This window comes from Schistocerca piceifrons, chromosome 3 (assembly GCF_021461385.2).
Source record: "Schistocerca piceifrons isolate TAMUIC-IGC-003096 chromosome 3, iqSchPice1.1, whole genome shotgun sequence".
In the NCBI taxonomy this organism is placed as follows: Eukaryota; Metazoa; Arthropoda; class Insecta; order Orthoptera; family Acrididae; genus Schistocerca; species Schistocerca piceifrons.
Window position 1 is genome coordinate 141735321 of NC_060140.1, and position 14501 is coordinate 141749821.

Below are 14501 nucleotides of genomic sequence, written 5' to 3' on the forward strand. Positions count from 1 at the left end.
TTAATTTGTTAACCAGTTCGTCAGGAATGCATAATAACCAATTGTTGCTGTCAGGATGAGAGCGGCGAAACAGAATGTCATTGCGTACAGTGTAGTGGTTCCTAATCGTAACATTATTCTTATCTTGCCAAAGCTGTTTAATTTCTTTCCACACGTTGTCTTTATTTTGCTCTTTTGCTATGTCCTGTAATGACGATGAAATAAAGTTTTCAAATGCAACTTGCTGAATGTACATGACACTGAAATTTGTTTTGCAGAAGTTGGTTGCTACGTCTTGCTGATTGTTGCCGAGAGAACGCGATAGTGCGTCTGCTATAACATTTTGTGTGCCGGGAATGTGAACTATTGTAAAATTAAATTCCTGTAAATAAAGTTTCCATCTGCTTAATCTGTCGTGAGTAAATTTAGCTGAAAGCAAAAATTGTATTGCTCTGTGGTCTGTGTAGACGGTGGTATGTCTACCATAAAGAAAGTGCCGAAATCTCGTAAAAGCCCATACAACACATAATGTTTCAAGTTCTGTAACGGAGTAATTTCGTTCAGTAGGTGACAAAATGCGACTTGCAAATGCGATGTTTTTAATTACTGTAGAGCCATCTTCTTCTATTTCCTGGAAAATGTGTACGCCTAAAGCGGTGTTGGAACTGTCGGTAGCAATGGAAAAATTTCTAGTAAGATCTGGGTGCGATAAAAGTGGTGCATTCAACAAAGCATGTTTCAGGTTCATGAATTCAGAGTGTGCTTGCTTATCCCAAGACCAAATACTGTTTTTACCTGTTAATTGGCATAGTCTAGGCGTGTCTAAAGCAGAATGATGAATAAATTTACGAAAAAAGTTAATTAAGCCCAAAAAACTGCGTAATTGCTTCTTCGTCGTAGGAACAGTAATGTCACGTAGAGCTTGAAGTTTTTCCGGATCAGGTGCAATGCCTTCTGCTGAAATTACGTGTCCAAGAAATTTTATAGAAGTTTTGCCAAAGTGCGATTTACTGAGGTTAACTGTGAGTCCTTGTGCATGAAAAGTTTGTAACAGTTGTTCAAGAATCATATTGTGTTCAGACCAGTTAGCTTCTGCGATAAGAATATCGTCTACATACGTCGTAATTCTGTCTTTAAGTTCTGTCGGAAGTATTGTGTTCAAACCGCGAATAAAAGCTGCAGAAGAAATAGTTAAGCCGAACGGTAGTTTGCAAAATTGATAACAGTCGCCGAAACAGAGAAAAGCTGTATATTTTCTACAATTCGGATGAAGTTGAATTTGCCAAAATCCCGATTTCAAATCTAATGTGGAATAAATAGCTGTACCGTGAAATTTCTGTAAAAGTTCCTCTAATGTCTGTGGTCGATCTGTTTCATTAATTATAATGTCATTAATGTGACGTGAATCAAGTACAAGGCGAAGTGAGCCATCTTTTTTCTTAACAATATGTAGCGGGTTTATGTACGGACTAACTGCTGGTTCTATAATTCCTTGGTCGAGCATATCCTGCAATTCTTTTTTAACCTGTTCTCTGTGAATGTATGGAATAGGATAATGCTTTGCTTTAAATGTGTCGTGCGGTTTGACTTGAAATTCATACATAAAGCCGGACATAGTACCAGGAATGTTGTCAAAAACTGGAGCTTGCTGTAAAAGAATTTTGTGTAATTGCGTTCGTTCGTCGTCTGTAATTGCACTACTCTCTTTAACTTTATCGGAAATCATTTGTATTACGTCGTAGTCCATTTCGTCTGGAGTATTATAGTTGTGTACGTACGTATCCGTTAACAATGTGGGATTACAGTCTATGTCACGTGTTGCGGAAATGACCTCTGTGCGGTTAATTGTTTGTTCTTCCGCAGATAATGAGTGCTGAAATTCTAAAGCAAGTTGTACATTTTCATCCTTTAACATTAAATAAGAATCCTGAAAATCAATGACTGCTTCGTGTTGTACCAGAAAATTCGTGCCTAAAATAACGTCTGTTGTCAATAAAGGAACAATCCAAAAATTAGAGTGAAACGTGTGACCTGCGATACAAAATGATAAATGTGTCTGTAATTTAACGTCTACTCCTTTACTCGATACTGCTCCTTTCACTTTTGTTTTGCCTAAAGGTAATGTCGGATAAGTATTCTCTTTGTTGCACTCATTAAAAGTCTCCTCATTTATTACTGATATAGGTGATCCGGAATCAATTACTGCTGAGAATTTCGATGAACCAATTTTAATTTCGATAACAGGATGTGAAATGGTTTTCTGAATAACTGGTCTTTCCTGTAAAAGAGTGTCTCTGATGTCGTCAAAAGTAATTACATTTTCGTGAACAACATTTTGCGTGTCTAAGGTAGTGCTTGTATTATTGCAAGATGCGTCCTGTACATTATCTAGTCAGATTCTATCTGACGTGTTATTATTATTAGGAGGATTCTGTGGCATTTCGACTATTTGAACTGTCCTATTACTTCTTCCAGACGTGTTCCGCTCTGGATGGTACCTACTGTCGGGTTCATTCATGAGAATATGTTCTTGCGTATGATTTTGCTGTTGGTATGACCGACTGTTGTTAGATGTTCGCTGAAAATTGTCTTCATTATTTTTACGTCTGTCGTAATAGTCATTCCTATACGGTGCATTACGATAGGAATTGAAATACTGTCTTCTTTGTACGTAGTTGTTTCCTTGCTGACGTACGTTACTATTTGTTGGACCAGGGACTATGCGTCCACGCGGCGAAACATTAAAGCCTGGTTGACCTTGTGTATTCCATTGTTGGTTAGGTATCCTAACCGGCTGGTTTTGATGTTGTTGTTGTGAAACACCTCTATTGTTACTAAAGTGTTGTTCCTGTTGCTGAAAATTTTGACGGTATTGATAATTAGAATTTTGCCTGTTATTAAATTTCTGGTAGTTATCGTTCCTAAAGCGTCTGTTATCTTTCCGATTGAAATTACGTCCCTGATCATAATTGCAGTACTGTTGTTGACCTTGGTTGTTACTCGAAAAGTTTTTGTTTACAAAAGAATAATCGGATTGCTGTACTTCCAAGAGCTGTAAAAGATCTCTGAATGCTGAAATGTTTTCTTTTTGCTGGCCCGTTAGAAGTGACACTCGTAATGACCGTGGTAATTTAGAGATGCATAGTTGTATAAGTGCGGATTCACTGTACGGTTCACTTAGGTACTGGTTTTGTTGTACCATGTGCTCAAAGAATTGCGTTACACTGGGAAAATTTGAGTTTTCATAGTTTGGCAAACTAATTAGTTGATCTTTAATTCCGCGCTGTGTCGTCTTCGACCAGTACGCTGACAGAAAAGCATTCTGAAATTCCTCTACCGAGTAACACTGTCTCGCGATCGGTCTCATACGAGTTGCCGGTTCGCCTTCCAAAAAGCTGCAAATAAATTCAAGTTTGTGTGTTACAGGCCAAGTCGGTGGAAGAGCAAAGCTAAACTGTTGAATCCAATCCAGTGGGTGAATCTGCGTTCTATCGTTTTTAAATATATTGAACTTTCTTACTGACAGAAAATGTTTATAGTCGAAATTATCATCTCTGTGTAATGAAACAGGTTCAGGATCGTAAGAGAATCTATTGAACTGCGGTTGATCGGAATCTAAGTCCCGTACTCTCTGTAGATTACCCAAATTATACGCGCTGCGTGAGTCTGACACATGTTCATAAAGTGGCGTCTGTTGTGGTATGTTATTAACTGACATGTTTTTCATCTCTGTTACTTCTTGTTGTAAATTTGATAACTTCCGACGTAACGTGTTGTTAGATGAATCGATTTCATTAATTGTCTGCTGTAAATTTTGAAATTCAGGTGTTTGGATAAAAGAAACCGGTGCAGTATCGTCTGATTTATTGTCATTAGTATTTTCGATAACATCAATACGACTGGCCAATTCATCACATTTTTCAGTCAGTATTTTAACCTGATCATCGGTTTTAGAATCAGACGCATTAATCTGTTTTTGCAACTTGCGCGTAGTTTCGCTCAGTTTTTTAACATCAGCTTTGATGACATCGCAATCCTGTGTTAGATTTAGTTGTTCGAATCTATCTGTCACTGTTTGAATATTTACTGTGTGTGTATCTGTTTTTGCTTTAAGATCAGAAATTTCATCCCGTAATTCCGCGTTCAATTGTTCTATGGTATTAATTTTGTCGGACACTGTAGTAATATTATTGTCTACATACGTCTTCGCTTTCGCGAATATTTTACGTTTGTCCTCTTGTCTCTGTGCAGTGATTGTTTCCATGACTTGTCGTTTTACTTTGTTTTGATCTTGAATAAATCTGCGGAAACGCGTATCACTGTTCCGTATGTGCTGACTAAAGCGCTCGTTAATCTGAGTGTTCTGCTGTTCGAATTTCGCGTCTATCTTTGCGTCCATAGTGCGCGAAAGTTCTACCGTCATTGCTTTAAACTCGTCCCGTAATTGTGCAGCTTTTTCAGAGCATTGTTTAGCGACTCCGCTAATTTCGTCTCTGAGTGTTTCTGTTGCGACTGTTTGCATTTCTCTTAATTCTTGCGCAACAGATTTAATTTCTTCGCTATTTTTTTGTGAACACGCCTCAATTTCCGCGCGCAACTGTTCCTTAGTGTCATGACACTGCGCGGCAACAGCTTTAATTTGTTCACTAAGCTGCCTCGAATTGTCGTCAAATTTTTCATTTTGTTGTCTGAGCTGTTCACTAAGTTGTTTGATATCTTCGGCATTATTGTCAAGTTTTTCATTTAAGTGTTGTTTGAGTTTTTCATTATCTTGTTTGATATCTACACCAAGATCGTTCTTAAACTGTAGCATTATTGTCATAAATTGATCCAAACTTAAAGTAGCTGTTGCATTCTCAGTACTGTTTAATGGTGTACCTGCAGTTGTCGCGCTTTGTGTGACCATTTGGTCATTTTGCAACTTACAAAAAGGATTATCAGTCGGATGTACACTGTCAGACATTATTTCGGAATTAAATGGATCCGTCATACTCTCACTACACTGATCATTTTCATTCGAAAAATTTGTCTGTACATTACTTGGATTTTCTAAATCGGGTGTGTTAAACTCGGCAGCGCTCATTACCATAGAGCATTCTGCGTCATCAATTGTCGTCAAGTTAACAGACGAGACAATTGAGTTCGTTTGTTCATCATTAAGGTGAAAGTCATCTTTAGTGGTTGGAATGCACTGATTGTTAGTGAACGCAGGATTGTCATCATTACGTTGCGTATCACACTTACTATCGGTCACGTTGTTTAAGTCGGTAATTTCATTCACAATACTTCGCGATACACTATTCACAGTCTTTCGCGGCATTTTTACAATAGTCAAAATTTTTCACAAAACAAATCAACACAATGCAAAAGCAACACACAAATACAACAAAGCAACAAATTGCCGTTGACCTGTAGAGAGAAAGTCACAAGATTAATAAAAGCGTAGCGCCAAATCCTAATTATACTTAAGCAAATAAGAGCAGATACCTGACTGTTGTTCAAAAGACTCTCAACGAAATACGATCCTGGACTGGGTGTCGCCAAGTGTAACCTCCCCACCGCAATTTTTAAAAGAAAGAAAAGGACGATACTAATTAGAAATGCTGATGGACATGGCTCTATGAGTAACCTGCCCACAATCAAATGTACTGACAATGGCAACAAATGTGAAATTCGCAATCTGACTCAATTATAAATCCTTCAAAAAATTAAAGTCCATTCAGTGACAAGAAAATTCAATTAAACCGAAATATCGGTCTTTGGCCCTGTGTAAAAACAATCAGAATTAAAGTCTTACCTCAGAATAAATGGATGTCACATATCTGCTCTTGTTGTTGCGCACCACTTGGAGGAACTGCATTGCAAATAATAATATTCTCCTTTTTTTTTGTAATTCTAGTGAAATTTTTCTTCAAAAAGAAGTGGAATGAAATGGGAAGTGCAACGAGATCTTTAGTTCAATAAAAAATTAAACTTTTGAGAAAATGCTTTTGAAATAAAAAATTATTATTGGGAGACTTGTTGGAGAATAATTACAATAAATAAAATTTTTCATTATCTAATGATTATATTAATTAACAGTATACCTTATTCCTCATCTTGACCAGTGTTGCCGACCGCCTACATCACACAACCGCACTGGGCTGCTACTACTGACCGACCGCTCTGCATGACGACTACAGACTCAGTACTGCTCTCAACTAGACAGAGCTACAGACTCGCAACGACTGACTGACTGCTACTGACTGAGAACCGCTCGCAACACTCGCGCGGTCAAGCGCATACTCTCTGGTCACAGATGCTACAATGCCTCGCCATCGCTGCTATGTTACATACGTGTTTCACCATTGAAGATCCCCTGCAGAAATACTGATCCATGAACCCACTGTAGCCCCATAATTGCGACAGCGCTACCGGTGCAGGAATTTGTACACTCACCTTTCTACACTACTGGCCATTAAAATTGCTACATCAAGAAGAAATGCTGATGATAAACGGGTATTCATTAGACAAATATATTATACTAGAACTGACATGTGATTACATTTTCATGCAATTTGGATGCATAGATCCTGAGAAATCAGTACCCAGAACAACCACCTCTGGCCGTAATAATGGCCTAGATACGCCTGGGCATTGAGTCAAACAGAGCTTGGATGGCGTGTACAGGTACAGCTTCAACACGGTACCACAGTTCATCGAGAGTAGTGACTGGCGTATTGTGACGAGCCAGTTGCTCGGCCACCATTGACCAGACGTTTTCTGTTGGTGAGAGATCTGGAGAAACTGCTGGTCAGAGCAGCAGTCGAACATTTACTGTATCCGGAAAGGCCCGTACAGGACCTGCAACATGCGGTCGTGCGTTATCCTGCTGAAATGTAGGGTTTCGCAGTGATCGAATGAAGGGTAGAGCCACGGGTCATAACACATCTGAAATGGAACGTCCACTGCTCAAAGTGCCGTCAATGCGAACAAGAAGTGACCGAGACGTGTAACCAATGGCACTCCATACCATCATGCCGGGTGATACGCCAGTATGGCGATGACGAATACACGCTTCCGATGTGCCTTCACCGCGATGTCGCCAAACACGGATGCAACCATCATGATGCTGTAAACAGAACCTGGATTCATTCGAAAAAATGACGTTTTGCTATTCGTGCACCCATGGTCTCTGAGCTGATAGTCCATGCTGCTGCAAACGTCGTCGAACTGTTCGTGCAGATGGTTGTTGTCTTGCAAACGTCCCCATCTGTTGACTCAGGGATCGAGACGTGGCTGCACGATCCGTTACAGCCATGAGAATAAGATGCCTGTCATACCGACTGCTAGTGATACGAGGCCGTTGGGATCCAGCACGGCGTTCCGTATTACCCTCCTGAACCCACACATTCCATATTCTGCTAACAGTGATTGGATCATTGGATCTCGATCAACGCGAGGAGCAATGTGGCGATACGATAAACCGCAATCGCGATAGGCTACAATCCGACCTTTATCAAAGTCGGAAACGTGATGGTACGCATTTCTCCTCCTTACACGAGGCATCACAACAACGTTTCACCAGGTAACGCCGGTGAACTGCTGTTTCTGTATGAGAAATCGGTTGGAAACGTTCCTCGTGTCAGCACATCGTAGGTGTCGCCACCGGCGCCAACCTCGTGTGAATGCTCTGAAAAGCTAATCATTTGCATATCACAGCATCTTCTTCCTGATGGTTAAATTTTGCGTCTGTAGCACGTCATCTTCGTGGTGTAGCAATTTTAATGGCCAGTAGCGTATTTCCCTCGGGCCGGCCTGCCCCACACAGTTGTGGCTCCTGCAATGTTGGAATGTGCGACCATTCGCACCCAAAATCAAACACCTTCCTGCGCAAGTGGAATCATACACGTTTGCGCACCCGAGAGGAGTCCACAAACTTTCATTGGGCTGTTATTCCTCATCCAACCTACAGCCCTCATATCGCACTTTCCGACTTCCGTTTGGCGCAATGAACGACGCAGTCCACGGGAAGCAGTGCGTGGATGATGAAAAGTTCAGTGATGCTGCAAGATGTTGCCTTTAATGTCGACCAGCAGAATGGTAAGATGGGGGCAGACATGTCCTCCCAGTAATGTGGAATAAGGCTGTCGCACTGAACGGAGATTGTTCAGAAATAGCTTTTTGTAGCCAAATAAGTGGAGATAAATATGGTGTATTGTAGCCCTGAATAAAACCTACCTGCATTCAGAAAAAAAGTTGTATTACTAATTGAACACCCCTCGTGTTTTATTTCCTCGTGGAATACAGCAAAAATGTATAGGGAACATGGAAAGCATTGGTCGCTAAATATTTCTAGGCTTTGTAGGTAGCGAATATTCAATATTGTAATTCATCTACATCAATTCTCCGCAAGCTACGTGATCCGTGTGCGGAAGGTACTGCTGTACTATTCTCAATTTTCTCCCATACTGTTCCATTGACGTATGGCATACAGGAGAAAAGTTTAACTCCGCATAAGAGCAGAGTTTTTCTAGTTTTAATGTTGTGGTCACTCAGCGAGGCGTGACAGTCCACCTTTTCAGCCTTTCTCAGGCAGCATTTTACTGGAAGAGCTCCAGGTTAGCGTGACATTTGTCTGCAACATACATATAGTCCAAGTGATTCTAAATGCCAACGGCTACGTTGTCCAGTTTCTTAATTGCAATCCCTTAGCGCTTTAATTTCCTGGAACTCTGCGACTGATATAGCAAGGCGGTGCTTACTATAATTTTTCTAGAACTCAGCGAGATATGATTGATTTTTTCTTTTTTTAGGAGCGAAAGTCATTGCGAAATATGGAAAAATGTTCTGAGAGATACTTGTTACTAGTTATTTCCTTCGTAAATTAATCAGTTCAGCATATGCGAGAATTTTATACCAATACATACGGAGTTACATGTCAATGAGCCTACCTCAAATTTTGATCTACCTTAGGTAGATTTTAGGAAAATAATTTAGTTATAAGATCTAAATGTCTAGATTGTAATAGAGTGCAAGAACAATACACTTGTTTCTTTTGCGGTGACGTCTTTGCCTGCTATGCTTATTACTGGAAAAAAAGAAGGAATATTAGTTTAGCGCAGTCATTAGAGATGGAGCAAATGCATGGATTACGAAAGGTAAGGGAAGAAAATCGGCTGTGCCTTTTCGAAGGAACCGTCACGGCAATTGCTTTACGCAATTAAGGGAGACCAAGGAAAACCGAAATATGGATGGCGGAATGGGGATTTGAACCATCGTCCTCCCGAATGCGAGTCCATTATGCTTATTACTATCCCAATGTTCTTTCTTCGCCAAGTTGTGCCTCACAACACTGGGGGCCGCACAAACACCCAAATACACTCACTCAGTATCACTTAAATAACAATTTTACAAATCTCTGAACTGAACTGTGTAACTTGTCAAAAATGGTTCAAATGGCTCTGAGCACTATAGGAATTAACTTCTGAGGTCATCAGTCCCCTAGAACGTAGAACTACTTAAACCTAACCAACCTAACGACATGACACACATTCATGCCCGAGGCAGGATTCGAACCTGCGACCGTAGCGGTCGCGCGGTTCCAAACTGTAGCGCCTAGAACCGCTCGGCCATCCCGGTCGGCTGTCACCAATCAACCATACGTAAATGAATTTGCTAAATATGAGAGTGGATTCTCCATACAAGAAATAAAAATAAGTCTTGACATAATCGTATTTTCGGAACTTTCGTTTTAGAATTGGAAAAAGCAATATTGTACTAAGTTTTCAAGTCCCATAAATATAATGTCGTACAATTTCAAGCATCCCAAATCGGATATCGAAAGGATTCTCAGGCTATAACGAAACTTTATTGAAGTGTCTCTGCTTCAGGTAGTCAAATGTGTTAGACGGCGCCACTGACAATAATACAAAGCACTGAGGTCAGGCAGATGTGCGCGCGATGGAGGTGGTTCATCTGTTATGGTATGTATCGCCCAGAGCATCAGCTGACTTCTTCTGAGTGGGTACAAAAGCCTCTTTAATTTAAAGAACGTCAAGCTGTCGTTTAAATGAGTATTTTGTTAAGCATTTCTGTCCAGTTTGGAGCATGTGCTTATAGTGTACGTATAAACATACTAGCACACCATAATTAAATGGAATTCAAAAAATATAAAAATCTCTACAGCTAAACGGGATGTAGCTTTTTATCAAAACAAAAGTGTGATTACTTGCAAAGCTATGAGTGTAAGTAAACACACTATATTTCTGGTTACACATGACATCAGAAACGGTTGTGGAGAATTTTATAGTCTTTAGCTACGTTAAATTCTGATGTGTTGTTATGAAAGGCGCACTTCAAACTGAGTACTCACTCGATATTGGCAGCTAGTACTTCATAGAGTAATTTAAGCTAACAGCCTGGTGTCGATCTTTGAAATATTTCTGTACATATTGAAGAATGTGACTGTATTTTGGGGGAGTGCTACCGCGCATACATTTATTTACAAGGACTTACTCCGTCATAACTCTGGAAATGCAACAAATTACTCTAAACTGCTTCTCGTCACTAGCCTGAACCCTGTCATGTGGATATTCACCCGTGTCGATGTTCTGGTAGTGAAAAATTTTCTTTCCCAGCAGTTCATTCTGAGAGATTCAGCAACTGTAGTGATATTTAAAACAGATAAGACGGGTTGTTTACGCAATTGCTTGCACCTAAAAATGATCCAGAGTGATGGCAACACATCAGGTAATCAAAAACTGCAACAGGGGCTGAAGCATAATTGAGAATCGTGTTTTCTCATTTGTAAAAAAGACGGAAGATACGGGCAATAGACTCGCAATTTGAGTGAAAAGAACCACCACGTTCTCCCACGGTCTTTCATCGGTAAGCCACTGACCCAAGCTGAAATGTAAGACGATGCGTGTATGTGAACTGTCCTTGAACGAACGTTCATACGATATGTCATGTTCTGGTACTTGAATTTGCTTCAAAAGCTTGCAGAATGCATTCTTACTGATGAGTTCTGAGAATAATGTCGATCTGCTGCAACTCATTGCTTGTGTTGTTGTGGATCCAGTGTTAGCAACGCTATAATAAAGGGCAGTAAATGGTTGCATGACTCGGCTGTATTCTGTTTGGAGGCACCTTTCCAAATAACGATGCAACCTCACAACCCTTCACACGGTCTTACATGAAATTCAACGGAGACTATCCACCAATGACTTAACCTGTCGCAGTAAAATGGGACACCTGAAAGGCGCTAGCTACTTCAGCACACGTGGTCCGTTGAGGAACGAATGAAATCGAAAATGCACACAAGTGTAAAATGTAAAATTATCTTCATAGACCGAAGATACAATTAATGCGTCAGTAGATTAATCTGAGTCTGTAATACCACTCGATAAACTAATAAAATGAGCTTTAATTTGCGGTTAGAAACGTCAGTTGCTCGTATTTCACCTCGTGATACATAGAATGAAAATGTTCGTTTACAGTTAAAAAAGTAGGAATTTGGAGGTAAGTTAATATGGAAATCTTTTCTTGAATGTAACTAATCTATCCCCAGACTTAATAGAAATATTCAATATAACCCTTGTATCCTCCTCCAGGAGAAAATAAATTTCATCCTCACTTACGGCCCTGACGCTGCGACGAAGACGAACTTTTCGCAGCATTGATTCTCACTGGAGTGTAGCTCCACAGCAACATAGATGAGCTTATGTTGGAATAAAATTTGATGCAGAGGAGTCAGTCGTGAATTCTATGCGCAAGTCGACCCAGTGGACGAGGTTGCGATCTGGCAGCTAAGTTCAAAAAATGGTGCCTGGATTACGGTCGATGTCCGGTACCCAATCTAAATACGTCACCAGTGATCACCAAAGATAGCACTCAGCTCAGATGATGTGGAACTATTTTCTATCAATGAAGACACTAATGACGTGTCGCTACATATATCTTTCGGTAACTACGGCAAGATTCAATCACTCTAGGTGAATTTATGTGGTTGAATAAACCGTGAAATGTTAATGTTCTGTACAATGTGCAATGTTAAATAAAATAGTAAAAATAGTACGCTTTATGCACATTGACTGAATTATTAATCTTAAGTAAATGAGGAAGACGAAATAGATTGGCGTACAAACGAGCATACGTTCTAAGAATGTTAATAATTGATTAACGTAAAAAGCATCATCAATCATAAAGGTACTACAGGTGATTTTAGCGTTCCATATGAATGCTAAGATTGCATTATGAGGTCCGCAGTCACTGCTGAAACGAAACCAGACACCGGTACACTTTTCGCTGCTCTGCCACAAATACAATTACACAATCTCAACCACGCGCACTGAAGTTGTAATCTTACTAAGTCCTTCAACACAGGAACCTTGACAGAGCTGACAGAACAATGATCCAAGGTCCCGTATGAATCCAAACTTCGCTACTACAAGAGAAGATTTTCGTATCAAGGGTAAGGAGTCAGTGGAACAGTGAGGCAACATAATAAAACATATCCGGCCTGAGAAAAAAAGCGGATGTATCAGTTCCTAAGAGTCACAGACAAGCCACGAAGTTCAAACTGAAATAAATGAATCGTTGGGAGTATGCTACATTTAATCACGAGACAGTGGGCCGCATTTGATTACACTGCGTTACAATTTACTATTTTCGTCGCCGCCCCGACTTAGACATTTATCGTAGCGTTGTACCAACTTTCCATTACCCTCGTCGTAGAAGGCAGCCACTTGTGCTTTCCTTCAATTGTCACGAAGAAAGAAACGCATGGTAGATATGTGGGATGCACGACATCAGGCGAAATTTCTCGCCAGACCATCATAATTGATGGGAGACACTATTTTCTAGGTACTTTTAGGTGCTCACTGTGTGCTTAGGATTGAAAAGAGGAACGTGCTGCGATCTCTACGCTCGTCTACAGCTCGTTGTGTGTGCCAAAACGTTGTCTTGATAGCCAGAAATGAAACTCAGGACAAGCCGATTACGGACTGCGTTGTGGGATATCAAACACTTCCCATCGATAACGCTGCAGGAGCATCTCAATAGCCCTCGCAGACCCCAAAGCATACATTCTCGGATAATGGATTCCTTCTTTGGAACTGGGCTGTTCACAGTCTTCACAAAGTGTCGTTGCTGGATATTTAACGTGTGACATTTATATTCTGGTTAACTTTAAGTGCGCTACAACTAATATTAATGACCAATCAGCACCATTAGCTGCACACCGATTAAAGTCAGGAGAAGAAAAAGCTTCCCTGACGGCGAAAGCTCTGCACCAACATTAAAGTTCGCCCCGATAGCTGAGTGGTCAGCGTGACGGATTGCCGTCCTACGGGCCCGGGTTCGATTCCAAGCTGTTTTGTTGTCTTCATCATCTTTTCATCCCCATCCGGGGCGCAGGTCGCCCAATGTGACGTCGAATGTAATAAGACCTGCACCATGGCGGCCGGACCTGCCCCGCAAGGGGCCTCCAGGCCAATGACGCCAAATGCTCATTTTTATTTTACCAACATCAAAAAACTGAGCAAGGAACGTAGCAGAGGAAGTGCCTCGTTTAAAGCAGGCTGACTGGTAATATTAACAGTGTGGTAAATGCTCGCACCGTTCTAATTACGTTAATGTACAAGAAAAGGTTACAAAATTGTTAAGGCTTTCGTGGCCAGTTGTTGACAAATTGCCTATTGCCTTCTGTTTTGGATTCTTTAGCCGCCGTTTGTCTGATGATTTTTCTGACATTACGCCATCACAAGCGGCAGGCATTGTGAAAACTTCACTCTACATTGCTGATGGAGTCAAGCTCGCGGCCGCAGACTATGTGTATGAGTATCTGACGCGCCAGCGTCCGAGGGCTTCTCCACGTTTATTTCCGGTGCGGTTCTCCTCTTGCTACCTGCGACGGTCGTTCGCTGCAGCTTGGGAAGCCACCATCCGTTTACCTTCAGGCTTTCTTCTTTCCTGCTGAAGCTATTCCCGTGTTTTTGTATTTCTATAGGTTCTTTAAACAGGCGGGTGTGATAGTTTTTTACAGCCAAAACTTCCGTGTCGGCGAATTTTACTAAGTGATCGGTCTAACACAGTGCGTGCTCTGCCATGGCCGATATCTCCACTTGCCTCAATCTGCAATGTCGCTTATGTTCTTTGATTCTGCTGTTGATTGATCGTCCAATCATTTCGATATAAACATTTCCGCGTTTGCATAGTATGCGGTATATTCCCGACATTGCAAGTGGGTCCCTTTTTTTCTTTGCCGATCTACGACAGTCTTGATCTTCTTTGTCGGTTGGAAAATAGTCTTTACGCCCTGTTTGCGCAATATACGGCCGATTCTGTCCGTCACTCTGAGAATGTATGGCAGAAAGGCCAATAGAGAAACCAACTGGGGCAACGTCTGCAAAACGCAATGTAAGCAAACTGGTTACAGTTCAGTGACAAGAAGTGGGGAGCGGACGTTTGGACTTAAATCACACGCAGCGTCCTTGTGCATACCAGTGTACAGGTTGTGGCAAATGATATCCCGAACGTTC